Source organism: Ixodes scapularis, unplaced genomic scaffold (genome assembly GCF_016920785.2).
Source record: "Ixodes scapularis isolate PalLabHiFi unplaced genomic scaffold, ASM1692078v2 PGA_scaffold2__306_contigs__length_199485367, whole genome shotgun sequence".
In the NCBI taxonomy this organism is placed as follows: domain Eukaryota; kingdom Metazoa; phylum Arthropoda; class Arachnida; order Ixodida; family Ixodidae; genus Ixodes; species Ixodes scapularis.
The window spans coordinates 42,188,672-42,203,474 of record NW_024609857.1 but is presented as its reverse complement, the minus strand read 5'-3'; the positions used below and the strand labels follow the sequence as shown (position 1 = coordinate 42,203,474).

Sequence of the window (14,803 nt, the reverse complement as noted above, 5' to 3'; positions counted from 1 at the left end):
GCTTGATATTGTGTACGCCCGCCTGGAAGGATTTCAGGCGTGTACTTAAGATAAGGCGGTTCTCCGCGGCAAAAGAAAGCAATTTCACAAAAGCTTAAAAGCGGCGGCGACGCGTGTGCGGTGAACGCTTGTAGTTTTGGTGTAGACAGGGTGTGTGTGTTCTCGTTGTTGACACCAGCCGGCGATAAGGCACTGCAGGCGGTAGCTCAGTACAGCAAGGGCTAATCCGAGTGACCATCAACGTAACCCCACCGCCAACCCCTCGCGAACCGGTCGCCGACATGGCTCAGGCTGTGTCATGAACCACGTGGTAGAAGCTCGGGTGCTTTCATATCAGCGCGTGGAGGGACGACAGTGCGATTCCGGAAAGTCTTTTTCGAAGGCCGCTGACCACAATTTTTTGTCTGGAGACTTTCCCTCTTTCTTCCTTTGACGTGGATCAAGCTTTGCCGACAGCCTCAGTTGTGACCTCTCTTTTCAAATGTACGTTTGCAGTGAGTGAGCTCCTCAGCCTCGGAATTGTCACTTGTGCACCCAGTAGTTCTTTCACTTGGCAATTATATGCCATCAGTTGGGGTTTAATTTCTATTATTTATGTATACATTATGAAGACGTCCTGGAGCTCCGAACGAGTGTTTTGTGCAGATTACTTTTGCAAACACAAAAAGACTATACCAAAGCAGCGGAATTTTCGAAGTGTTGGCGAGTTGGACCTAAACTCGTTGAAGCAAATTCTTCCGCCTGCCTGTTCCACCAAAGTGAGTGCGACGGACTACCTGTGCTACCATTGCTTCATGCACATCACTAAGGAGATATCGATGCGAAGCTCAGAGCAGTGCCCTGACATATTTGTGCCAGCTGAAGAAGCAATTGAAGATCTAAATCGCAGCATACTACCTACAGATGTGTCGCCGCTGAGACAACCAAGCGTCGTAAGAAGTCGGGACAGGCCTGCCTATGTCAAGAGAAAGCAGACAGAACTGGAGCAGATTGCTGTCAAGAATATACGCTCAAGGCTACGTATTGCGTACGACAGGGACGAACCATCGGGGTCGTCCGAACCGACATGCTCCACATGCACTGAGTGGGTGGACAACTTTCGGCAGGCCTTTGAAACCGCCACCTCTCTCCGGGAACGTTGTCAACTGCTTACACTCCTGCCGTCAACACTGACGAAGAATGAGGTTCAAAAGATGATTCCACAGGCCTCAATGTACCTCATCAGTAAATCCCGAAAACTCAAGGAAACGCATGGCGTGTGGTATGAGCCGGATCCTTACACGAGGTGCAAGGTGAGCCCTGAGAACCTGTCTGCTGCCCTAGAGTACTTCACGAAAGACGAGCTACAATGTTCGCGCCAAAGTCCCAACCAGAAGGACGTCATCTCTGTCATGCTCAACGGAGAGAAAACGTTCGTGCCAAAGCGCTTCATGACACGCTCAATACGAGAGGCCTTTCGTATATACAAAGACAAGCATCCCGATTCCGGCGTTGGGCTAACGAAATTTTATTCGTTGCGCCCTAGATGGGTCCAATGTATTCCACGCCAGGAAGTGCGCGTTTGTGTGCGCTGCGCCAATTATTATCTTTGTATTGCCGCTCTAGAGAACGTTACGGGCTCAACATTCAACACTGGTGAAATGAACTCGGCATTTCTGTGCGACCCAGCAACAGAACTGTGCCTTCAAAGAGACTGTGATCACTGCCCAAAAGGCCACTTTCTTACACTCCAGGAACTTGATATCCCGGAGGATGAAGAGATTGTGCTTGCAACATGGGAGTCCGGCGACCTTGTGAAAAAAACTTTGGAACCTGAGACTTTCCTAAAAGTCATCCAAGTGACGGTTGGAAGTTGGGTACTTCACAACCATATCCGGCAAACGCAAGGTAAAGCGATCTACGATGAAAAACAGTGCATGCAACGCGGGAGCATTGTCTTTCATTTTGACTTTGCTGAAAACTGGACCATCGTGCTTCCTGACGAAGTGCAAGCATATCACTGGAAAAAGAAAACAAGTTTCGATATTTATATGTGTAGTGACGACAAGAAAATCTACAAACAGCTTTGCCATCATCAGTGAGGACCTGTGTCACGACGCCGCTCACGCTTGCTTGGCTCTAGAAAAAGTGAAGGAGTGGGTTGAAGACAACGTTGCGGTATACTCGTACGTGACGTACGTAAGTGACGGCGCCGCCAGTCATTTCAAGAATCGCTACCAGCTACACCAATTTGCAAAGGACGATTGCCCACAAGCCCCGTGGTTATTTTCTGCATCTGGACATGGGAAGAATGCATGTGACGGAGTTGGCGGACTCGTGAAGCACCAGGCCACGCTGAACAACCTGAGAGAACGTTCAGTAAGCGCAATTCAGACGGCCAGGACAATGGTGAGCGTTCTATCAAAGAAACTGAAAGGCGTGCATCTTGTATATCTGGACGAAAATGAGGTTGTTCGGTATCGTGAACAAAAAAAAGAAGAGTGGCTGACGGTGCGCGCTTTCCCTGGCATTCAGTCTTCGCACGCGTGGCGGCTCAGCAAGTCATCAACAGAAGGGACCTGTGACGTATATGTAGCACGGACAGTCGGATCTGCTTGGAAGCAACTTTATTAAATGGGTACAGCGAGGAAAGCCTTAGCGTAAAGTGCCGAATTTGATTTCCCAAGGACTGCTCATTTTGAATGCAGGGACATCTTATTTATCACATTTTTCTTCACGGGGTATTTAACCTACTGTTTTTGTTGGTGGTTACTAATAATTTTTATCTGATCACTATAAAAAAAAAATCCCAAAATGTCATCCTCGAGCAGGATAAAATATATCGGCTTGCCACGATTCATTCATACACCGAGATCATCGAAGCTGCTCCAGTTAGGCACTATGGCATCCGTCACCTGAAATTGTTTGTAATCGTAAATACACAGCCAACCTAAATATCTTACTATTATATCTTTGTTTCTGTGTGTGGAAGTAAAGCTATTTATTTTACTCTAGATGTAAAATATACCGGAAGGTACAACTTCACACTGCATCATCTTTTCTCAAATCATTAGTCTCTAATATGATACCACTTTGTACGCTTATGTAAAATGCTGTATATAGTTTCTCCTCCCTTTTACTGTGTGACCGATCGCTCTTTTTATCAATGACCTCATCTGAATAAATGTATATAAAAGATTTGTGCAAGTTTCATGAAACTGGAACTCAGAGTCAGTTCTTGTATAAAACACTGCTAAGTGTAGGCTTTGAAAAAGGACCCTACTTTGGGGAGTTGTTTCTTCTTTCACAGTGGAATGGTGCAACATGTTTTTAATAGAAATGAATGCCGAAATAGAGTATAACAGGGTACCCAAATTTTAAAAAAATCGAAGGTGGTGTTTTTTTTTTTATTCGCATTGGAATTTTTCTTTGATTTTTTTCCCATGTTTGCCTAAATATATTGTAACTATTGTGTCACTCAGATACCTTATTTATTTTTTCAATAATAGCCATATATTAGTAAAATAATGTCTCCAAGTTATGTAATAATGATTAAATTATTTCATGAGATACAGATTTCCAAAGTTTGCCATTTGTCGTTCGAGCAGGCATGTTTGGCAATTTTTAGAAAACTAAATAAATTTTTAATAAATATTATTACTTTATATTACAAGCAAGTTGTACCCATAGTTTGTTTGTACTTTCAAACTTGCCCCCTCCATCAGTGCGCGTTATTGCAACTGTCCACCTCTCCCTGCCTTACGATTTTTCTTGTCTCCAAATTTTTTTTCTGGTCAAAATTAGGTGTGGATTCGTTTATACCAGACACTAGACAATGTCATATAAAAACATCAGTTGATTTAAAAATGTCGACCAGCCACCCTGTGGTCGATCTTATCTGAAATCACCCAGGTGGTAAGACAAGGGCAAGGGGTTTAAGAAAGAAACATAAAATTAGGTGTTTTTTTCCTTTAGGTGTTAGGTTTACAATTTTTTGCAATAGACTCCTTCAAAGAATACGCTTTCTTACGGTCGATCTGAAAATACTGCGAAGTGACGTGCGCAGAAGACACCATACAAATGGGAACTCTATCACTTGCATATAGTCTCTTGGAAGTGAGTATTACATCCGTTATAGACTTGGCAGTTTGTTGGTGTCTTTTGTGCACGCCACTTTGCAGCATTTTCCTATCGACAGTAAGAGAGCGCAATTTCTGAAAGGGTCTATACGATTATATTGTTAGACCTGCCCGTCAATCGTGTGGGTTTTCATCCACCATTAAGGTCTTTCTGCACACCTTCCACGGGCGGCGCGTGCTTTTAGCCTGAAGGTCTCTGGTGACGTTAATAGCGAACAAGCTGAGTACGCTACCCACTAATCTAATGTTTAGCAGACATGAACGTACGAAAAGCTCGAGGGAGCGGATAATTGACGCTAAGATGATTGACATCTCTTTAAGGGCTGACCTCTCTGGCCTCACTCCAACGATGTTGCGCCAAGAGACGAGCGTATAGCGTTCCGCAAACGTGACGACTCGTAATTTCGTTTGCCTCAACTTCCGTGACGCCAAACATTCACTACACGGACAATCAGAAGCAGTTAAAATGAAGTGCCCCCAATGGCGCGCTCCATGAGCGCCTCGTCAGATATCGTCTCAAGACCGCGGTAAGCGACACGGCCCTTTACATATACTCACGCGAGGCTCCAAGACGAATCTTTGTGCCGGTTGCCCGCACGTCGCAACAAACGTCACAAGACGTTCAGAGTCAAAGATCCCCTCGGTGTATAAAACTCGTTAAGCTCCACAGCGAGAAGAATTAAGAGCCGGAGCAGCGACTGCTTCACAGAAGAGCTCACGCAAACGGTCAACTCAAAGACGCCATCGCGAGTTCCGGCGTTACGCCAGAAGTCTTCTGGGAGTCCTCGACTATTCTCTGGGAGGAGGTAGTACATGCGACAAAGCTCTATTGTAATGGTCATGCGCTTCGGATAACTTTCGTAAGAGACAGAAATAAGAAAAAAAAAAGAAGAAGAGAATGGGTGATCATCTTGGACAAAATGGCAAAAAAGACGAAAGAGAAAAGAGCCGACGAGAACTCGCCTCGCAGTATCGTGGTGTCGTCTGTTACCGCGGGCTCCGTCGTCTGCACGCGCTCTGTTATGCGTGAGCAAGAAAGCCAGGCTCCGCGCCACGAAGCTCGGTGTCGTGTTTTTCCGATCTGACAGTTTGAAGGGCTCGCAGCTGCGGGGCGAGCAAACACTTCCGTCCGACGACGGATGGCGTAACGAGACGAAGTTGCGCTTAAACGTGCCCCGCAGAGTTTCTGTGCGATTCGTGTTAAGTGCGATGTGATACGGTGATACACTTTTCCAACGTGCTCCTCGTTCGTCCTGTTTGACTAATTCTTATTTTATGCGTTTTTTTTTTCTTCTTTTCTTTAAAGCCTCGTCGGCATCGTCTCAGTTTGTTATGCAAATGACGGGTTTAACGTTATGATGATAATGCAATTAATGCAAAGATGCAAGAGAGCTGGTCGTTCGATTAAAATTTTCGACAAAGATGGAAGCCACACTTGTAAAACAATTGTTGAGCTAGAGAGGTTGGCCACGTTCGTGCTAGGATTCGATGGGCCAAAGCTAAACGGGGCGAAAACTGCGTCACGTACGCAACGTGCGGTTCCTTGCTAGTGACAAGTGAACACTTGAATTATTTTTTTAGCTTGGAATATAAACTTTTGGCTGATAAAAACGTCACGTTTTTATAGACGAGGGATGATATTTTCCGGAACTGTTCACCTATACTTCGTCTCACCCTACGATGGACTAAAGGCAGAAGCTACGGATCGCCAGATCCAATCACGAGCCACTTAGAAAATGTGCGGTATTTCGCTTCGATACACGTATCGGCGCCCGCGTCTCGGATCACTGATTAGGGGACGGGTAGAAAGTGGTTCGAATCGAAGAGCACTGAGTGACTCAACAATTTTACATCGCAAAGAAAGCCACGGCATACACGCTCTTTGCAGTATCGAAGCTATAGAAGTGATGCGGCACTTTTGGATACGAGTATCGTTCGTCCACCCCTAATCAATGTTAAGCGTGTCATAGTATGGCGTGGAACGTGATTGGACCTGGCGGCCCGCGGCCTTGGCCTTTGGTCCATCGTAGGATGAGGCAAAGTATAACTGATATGAAAAGCTAAAACTGTCTCTCCAATAGCCTGGTTGGAAAACCTGATTGTTTATTTGCATTAGAAAGCAAGATCTAAAGGAGAAAACGCATATTGAATTAAAGGTAGATCAACGTTCGTGTGCCGAGTTCGTAGGCAAAAAGAGCTCATCGTAATATTCCTGTATCCGTGAGAGCAAACATTGAAGAAATACCGAGGCTGCTTTTCGAGAACCATTTTTTGTGCATTTTGTCGGGACGTTGAATTTTCACTCCCGCCGTTATTGACCAGTACCTGGGGGAATTAGGGAGGTTTAGTATTGCGTATAGGGGCAAAGGCTGTGCGTTTGCGTTAATGTTGCGTGCTCCACGCTGCGCTCACGTTACATCGTCATGCGCCAATTCAAGACCGCAGACACGCAACGCTAACGTAAACGCACAGTGCTTGCGTTTGCTCGTATACGCAAAACTAAAACTCACCATTGCTGCCGTGTCTGCCGCGTGATTTACGTTAAGGACCAAAGGTCAACAGTCGTACATCCTTGTTCAAACTTCTCTTCCAAGACCTCCGGGGCCATAATGGAAAGGACAATCGACATACAGTGTTCGCGGGCACTCCTAAATCCGGGGTCACACTCAGGGTCGGATTAAGGTATGGGCTAAGCGGCTGCAGCCCAGGGCCTCATGCTGCCAGGGACCACGTGCTGGCCCCTGGAAATTTGAAGAAAAAACAAGCAGGCTAGTCGGTTTCAGTTAAAACACAGGAGCCTCTGGGCCCTATGTCGCCGTCTCCCGCCCCACCCCACCACCTATTTTTTTTAATTTTTTTTTTTATTAGTGACACAGGGATGCCATAAAGTTTCCTTCTCTAGACGACATGGTGTTCGTAACCTCGTTGAAAAATAATGTGCTAGAGTAACAAAATGTTAGCGTTGCCTCCCACCCTCGTTGTGGAAGGGAGCAAAGCCGTCGATGCTGGAGGTTCCATTTCAGTCTCCTCTAATTGAAGCTGGACGGAAGGACGGCCACGGAGTTCGCTATTCGCGACTCCAATTCACTATAGGTGGCGCCACTCGTTTTCCAAAATGGCCGGTTTAGTGATGGTGGGAGATGCGTGCCGCTGCTGAGCCTGTCTAGTTTGCTGGCTTCACTGAGCGACACAAATTATTTCTGGTAATACTAGGGAGCTAGGGTGATATGAGCGCAGGTCAGCTCTTTATCCTGAAAACAAAAACGGGATTTAGCGTAATGTTTAGACCAGGAGGTACGTTTTAATTCCGGAGCAAAAACGAAACTAACCTTCATTTTGGATTTAATTTCTCGGTATCAGTTTTAATTTCAGATTCTTTCATAACTCAAAATGTGTCTCACACCGTAATTATTTAGTTAAAGAAGTTGTCCGCGGAAACCTTCGTCCCTTTAAAAACAGGGTCTTTCGTACACCTTAGAGGTAACATACAATGCTGTGGTTGTTGAAAATTTCGGTGCGGATATTTGTGCGTTCTTGCTGCCTTTTCTCGCTCACATAATTGTTATATGAAACAATGAACTGCGGGCCTTTCAATGGCTTTTTGGGTATTTAGATGAATAACTGCTTTAACATTTTCCCCAACACACGGATAACAAAATAAATCAAATTTATATGATATGTTCACAAGACGTATGAATTAAGAAACGCTGTTCTCACTATAAAAATTGAAACACGGAATCCAAATCAGACGGCTGAAGTGCGCGTGTTTTTAAAGCAACGCGTGACGCATATGAGTTTATACTGCATCCAGTGATTGACTGCTTGTCTATTTTGATAACGATGCCAGAGGTCTTGTGCGAAAAAAATTGCCCCTTTCAGAAAAGACGATTATGGTTAAAGGGCATATTTCTGCGATCGTACCGTTAATTGGAGGCCTACATTGCCGCGATTTGTATTAATAATAATACAAATATGAATATTAAGATATTTTAATACGCAATCTTCAAGCTCTAAAATAATTAGTTGTTTACGATCTAATTTCAAACGCGCGAACAAGTATAAGAATCTAAAGTGTACTAATTATCATCACTGGTGCCAATTACAGCATTTCCAATTACCAAGTTATAAAATAAATGAAGTCTAAAATCAATGACAACATCCTAGCTATTGAGAGAAATTCATGTAAAATTGGACTGATTGAGAATGCTATCAAAGTAGCAACTTTTGATAATCGACAAAGCTTCCAATATCGCCGCCAATATCCTTCCAAACAAAATCCCCCCCCCCCCCCCCCCCCGAAAAAAAAACGGATTATTTTTTTTAATTATTGCTTTTTTTAACATTAATTTTCTTTCGTATTTGCTCGCCGTCGTTTTGCCATCCTCAGCCTTTCCAGTTCGAGGGAACGCCTACCTGCTTGCGCGTCTGCTCACTGTAGCACGTTTCGTTGGTGCTGAAAAACGGTGAAACCATAGTAAGTTTTAGTATTGCATATACGAGCGAACGCAAGCGCTGTGTGTTTGCATAAGCTTTGAATGTTCCATGCTGCGCACACGCGGAGCCCAAATTGCGGTCTTGGATTGGAGCATGGCAACGATGCGCACGCGCAACATGGAGCAGGCCAGTTTAGCGCAAACGACCAGCGCTTGCGTTTGCTTCTATACGTAGTACTCAAACTCTCTAATAAGGTACAATCCCAAACCGGCTGCAGCACCACGCTGGGACAGTGAAGAGTGTTGTCTGCATTCGGTTCCACCGTGTCCGAGCAGTTCCATCGTGTCCGCTGAGCAGGAGAATCGGGGGACCCTCACTAGAGCGCTTCCCGTTTCCGCCGCGGGAGGGCGAGCGTCGAGCTGGAGACGGGAATTGTATTGAAACCCCCTCGACGCGTTTTACGGGCCATGGTGGTTGGAAGGCCAGCAAGTCTTGCCGAAGGCTACATGAACAACATACATGCTACACATTATGTTTCGTACATTTTTTGGTCTTTTAGCGTAGTTCTTTATGAAAAACTTCCTCCGAAACGACAAGTTTCAAACCAAGCAAAAAGAAATGTCTGTGAACCTCCCGAAGCCACCATTTCTAACCACTAACAGGCGTGTCAAGGAGCCGCCTCTCTTTAGATGTCCCCCAAAAGTTTAGGAGAGGCAGTGACTGCAAGCAACTGTTCTGGAGCCTGTGTTTGATCTGCCAGTGCTAGAAAACACATTTCCTGCCATGGAATAATAGGATCGCTGCAGTCTTTATATGGGCCTCAAAGGTATGACCTATTATTCTTAGCTTAGAGCAATACGTCCACATGGCTAAACAAAGTATTTAATTATTGCAATTAGAAGAAACAAGACCACTTCCGAAACTAATTGAAACATTTCCCTTTTAAAATAGACATCGTGTAGGAGAGGAGCTTAAAAATATATCCTTGATGTTTATGAGCAATGCCTGTGAATGTTCCAAAATGACAGTACTTCCTACATTACAATCGCATTCGGTCTCAATTTTTTATTTTTTTAATGCTGAAGTTTGTTAGTTTGGAACACGAGAGTTCGGTTATTAGAAGAGGGTAAACAAAGCGGTTTGAGCCCTAAACACTTTAAACAATAAGATTACTTTGCTGTATGTGTTGCTTTCCTGTTCCACTCAGTAATTAATCAAAGAAAGGCTAGTTAGACAATTTCCAGTTTCTGGAATTAAAACACAATATTCTCGGGACAGTTTTCGAGTTGCAACTTGCGAGGCATGTCCGCAGCGAAATAGTTTTTTTTTCTTGTAATGGGGGGATTTTTGTGGTATACTTTCGGTTACTGTCTAATGCAATTGTTGCCTAGTAATTATGCCACTCGATATCAAGGGGGTCATCTGTGCCATCTCTTTAAGTCACCATCATGACGAGTTCATGCAAGTCGGCAGACACACGTACTGTATAAATAAGGTTGTAGACTTGGTGAAACAAGTTCATAGGAACGCGGAATCATCATTTTTAACTTTTCAACGGAAGTTGTGATGGACTGTTTCCGAAACAGTCTCTAGCCCACAATCGCCTCTGCTTCATTTCTACCCAGTGAAACCTGAATGTTCTCATCATATCTAATCTACCGAGAGCGAAACCTTTTAAGATATAACATAACGCGAACGGTATTTGTATTTTGTAATGTGTTGAAACATACATATTGCCGTCATTGTCGTTACCACCACCACCATCATCATCCTCATAGTCAGTATTAGCACCACCAATAGGGACCTCGTGAACAAATTTACCCCAGGGGCCCCGAAATTCCTTAATCCGGCCCTCGTCACACTGCTCGCACATCAATTCAGTCCGTAAACATGAGCCACTGCAATATCCGTGGTTCGAATGCCTCTTGCCAAGTTTGCTCCTCAAACTCATTGCCAAGCAACATTCAAAGCAGAATTATTGCGGTGACTCGCGTTCGAAACTGTATGCCGACTGTCTTTTGTATAGCGTATAAGCAATGTGACCTCGGCTGAGCGGACCCAATTAAGTAAAAAAAAAAAAATTATTTGCGTTTGTTTGGCATGTTTGGAATGTGTGAGACTCGGCCGTAAGCCGGCATCCATATCGAGGCAAAGCGTCTTGCACTTATCGTACAAGAAAGCGACAAACAGTCCCGACGAAGCGCGATGCACGTGAGAATTTTCGTTTCAGCGGAGGGTTTCAAAATCGAGGGCCCCAACGCTTTGAGCCCCCCAAACAGCTTGGAGCGTCGCACAGCGCTTGCCCAGAAAATCTGCGCATGCTTTGTGCAATACCCCAAGTTGCTCTGGGGATCCATGGCTTTGGGGCCTCCAATTCAAAAATTCAAATGATCGAAACACAAAATGCTAAAAAAAGGAGACACTAACTGCCGCGGTAGCAGTGTTGGCCACTTCCGTCTTCACTTGAAAGTTACTTGGTTGAACAAGCAGTTCAGTTCATTGAGACTTTCCTGACGTCCATGCCGGAACTTGATCACTCAGAAGAGACTTACCTTAATCGGAAGAAAGCAAAACGGTAGGGTCGAAGGGTCTATGTGGTTGACGATGCGCCCATGGTCCGCGCCAGCAGCGCGTGCACACCATGCAACTCTGCTGTGACGCCCCCCAAGCATGCTGTAATTCGTTGAGTGTCTCCGAGCAGCACAAACGACTTGTGAGAGCACGTATCTTATCCTTTATTCATATACGCACGGTGCGTTCTTGGCGATAGGCGTTGCTTCGGCAGACCGATACCTCTTTTTGGCAGCGTTTCAGCAATTTCCTCGGCTTAATCACGTAGCGCTCCTGTTTCGATGTAAACAAACTGTCGTCTTGGACGTATGCCACTGCGCTAAATGCTGGCAACCGGAGTTATCCAGCTCGGGTGCCAGCTTCTATACCGCTTCACACAGCCGATCAAGAAAAAAAAATGCAAGAAAAGCCAGAGCCACAGGGCTAATGCCTTTTAACCGGAACGTCACACGTTACCCCGTATATAAAGTTTGTAGAAGGCTGTAATGCTTTGAGGAAACTACGAAGAGTGAGTCGGATCAAATGTTCAAACACGTAGGATTTTCCCGCTGCTAGCACGATTGTTACGCAGCCCATGGATAGATGGCGGTAGGTTCGCAGCATGAGAGTATATATAGAGCACACCCTTGGGTATCTGCGAAAACCAAACAAAAGAAAAACAATTCTAAAGAAAAAAAAAACTTTGATTCCAGTTACTGTGAAGTTTTTTTTTTTTTGTTTTGTTTTTTGTTTTTTGTCCCTTTTTTAAAGGGTGTTGTTGGTGCTTGCTATACCGTTTGTCTCAAGAGCTCCTTCATGGCTAGCGCCCCACAATGCACTCATGAGTCACGAAACAAACCATCGTTTTTCCTTTAATTAAACCAATAAAAAGTCGATCGCCATCATGCATCAGTATTCCGCGGTCTTAGCGTCAAAAGGGATGAACGACCTTTGGCCGCCGAGGCCGCAGGCCCATCGGAGCGTGATCGCCATTCACAATCCCTTGAACGGAAGTAGCAGTGGTTGGTGTTCCCTAGCAGTAGACTTAATTCTGTGAATGTCCTAAGGATGTCTTCAAAGGGGCACTGACAGGTAATTTTTTTATTATTATTATTATATTATTTGAAATGATTGAAATTGATGCCCTGACATTACCCTCGAAAATCGAAGCTTGTAAGCTCCAATTTGGTAAAATAACAAAAAAAAAAATATTAAAAATAAAAATTTTTTTGAACTGTATTAACCGGGAGTGTCGTGTTCGCCCACATACTATTGCTGTGAGCAAACGATGCTTCACTTTCCAGTCTGAAGTTCTTTTAGGGCCTTTTCAGCGATCTCAAACTTTTTTAAGCGGTCTGAGGTGGAAGCGAACGCGCAGTGGACTTTTGTGAGCCACGTGAAAGGCCATGTCGCGCCGGTGCTGCGTGAATGGTTGCACCGGCGGAGTCACATCTGAGAGTACGCTGCAGCACAGGTTCCCGAAGAATTCGAAAGAGAAGGCGGTTCGGCTAACTGCAATTCCTAAAGGAGTGCTGGAAGGTTTCAGATCGAAGGCCTCTATTTGCTCTCGGCACTTTGTCGGCGAGGTTTATGAGGTCAGCCCAAGCGTCTCTAGAGCGCTGGGGGTTAAAATGGCACCGCGGTTGAGGCGTGATGTCTGTCCTAGGAACTTGCCGCAGCAGGTCATATAACACGAAGCAAAATGTCCAAGGCTCGAGGCAGGCACGTAGCCAGGATTTTGGTTTTGGGGGGGGGGGGGGGGGGGGGGGGGGGGGACAGGTGCTTATGACAAAATGCTGTATGATGGGGAGGGGGGAGAGGATGCCCAAGCAAAATGGAAGATTTCGGGGGGGGGGGGGGGGGCCCATTTCTCCCCCCCCCCCCTCCCCTGGCTACATGCCTGGCTAGAGGTAAGTCTACCAAACATAGAGAACTTCGTCCGATTCCCCGACTCCCCGATCACCCTCACTGCTACAGGTGAGGAGCGCCGCCATGTTTTGCGATGAAGGATAAAAAGCCAGGAAGCGACATCACTTCGGTATTTTAAAAGAAGGGGCGTCGTGGTTTTGTAATGGCGTTAAAAAAAAATTTTTTTACTGATGTCGTTATTAAATATTACAGAAATGTCGCTTACAAAGTTTGTAAACTTCATAATCGGTTACGTCACAAATAAAACGAAGCGAGGAGATGAGAAGAGGGAGAGAAAACTTCAAAAATGAAAAAGGCGCGAGCGCGCTCGTGGGAAATTTTTTTTCGTTATGTTATTGTTTTTTGTGTCTATGACTGGAACTTAAATCGTTCTAGAAAACGGGGAAAAAACACCTTTGTGGTGTCAGTGCCCCTGTAAGATGTCCTAACGTTCTGAGGATGTCCTGTGGACGTTCGAAAAACATCCTCAGAACATTCAGACGGCAGCTAAAATGGCATTTACGCCAAATGACATTCAGTGTAAATGTCATTTAGGCACTGCCACACGGCAACTCGAATGGCATTTAACTTAAATGCCATTTCGGGTAAACAGAGTTCCACAAACTCATTTACGGCTCGCAAAGCGTACTCTCGATGGCAGCGCTCGACACATATTACGGGATTGTTTTAAAAAAAAGAAGGTATATATTGCGGAAACAATTTTTACATCGTTTTAATTACGAAAATAATTACTTTAACGCGTATTTCGCACGCACTTTACGTTTCTAATTGTTTAACCTACTCACGACTCCAGTTATCCAGTAGGCCTAATGGCTCTGAACCGCTGAACCTGTCGCGCGCTCGCCTCGGTCGGCTCTCGGTTCGTTGGTTCCACTTGCGATGCGCTCCTCATTTACGCGTTTTTACGATGTCGGAAGGAGCGCCTGCCGACAAAAAAAAGGCGACCTGTCCCGCGAGACGTCGGTACTCAAACTATGTGAGACGAGCACCTCGAATGTCTTCGGCAGCAGAAGCGGAACGGCGGGTTCTGCACCGGCCTACGGGCGATTTGAGAAGCCCTCCGTTTCCTCAAGATATACGTCGCACTCCATCACAATACCGAAACCTCAAGGAACATTTTTGGGTAAGATATAACTTTCACGGTGGGCATAACCAACAGGAGCACGCGAAACAATTAGCGGAGCGGACGGTCGTCTAGTATTCGTTTTGTGTGTGTGGGTCGTCGCAGCACTGCGTACCTCGAACGAGTACTGCGTACCCCGAACGAGTTCATTGCACGACCGGCTTGGTCGTGGATATACTAGCTGACTTCGCCTAGCAGCGCTTTAAATTTCGCGTTTGTTGCTCTGGCAACAGCTCGCGAAGTTAGCTGAATGTTTACTTGGCTGCCGCGAAGTAGAGATTCTGGGAAGAATGCAAGACGACAAAAAGTGGTTACTTTTCTTTAAGTGGTACAAATCTTGTAAATCCCCTGTTGTTGTAATAAACGTAGTGTAGGTATTCGCCACCATGACTTCTTACCGGCTTTTACATTCCCATTGACATTCTCCAAAAAGAAATAAAAAGAAATGCTGCGTGAAGTCAGTCTCTCAATGCTTATATTTCTAGCTTTCTTTGATGTTGGATAATCCCATACTGTTTCAAAGCGAAATATGCTACGTGTGTTTACATGATACGTGCACAATTTTATTCCAAAACATCCTAAAAATTGTTTAATAAGGTATTTCATCTATACATTGAATACAGTTGCTGCACAGTTGCTACTTAAGATA

At 45.0% G+C, this 14,803-nt stretch overlaps 1 protein-coding gene across 1 annotated transcript in view; it reads right to left on the bottom strand.

The window, feature by feature from the left end:
- Positions 1-11,242, bottom strand: part of LOC8030773 (proline-rich protein 5-like) — a 74,221-nt gene extending 62,979 nt beyond the window's left edge. The window contains exon 1 of the mRNA XM_029987063.4: positions 11,105-11,242. The gene's annotated coding sequence lies outside the window, so the exon portion shown is untranslated. The remainder of the gene's footprint in view (positions 1-11,104) is intronic.
- Between the last annotated feature and the right edge of the window lie 3,561 nt (positions 11,243-14,803).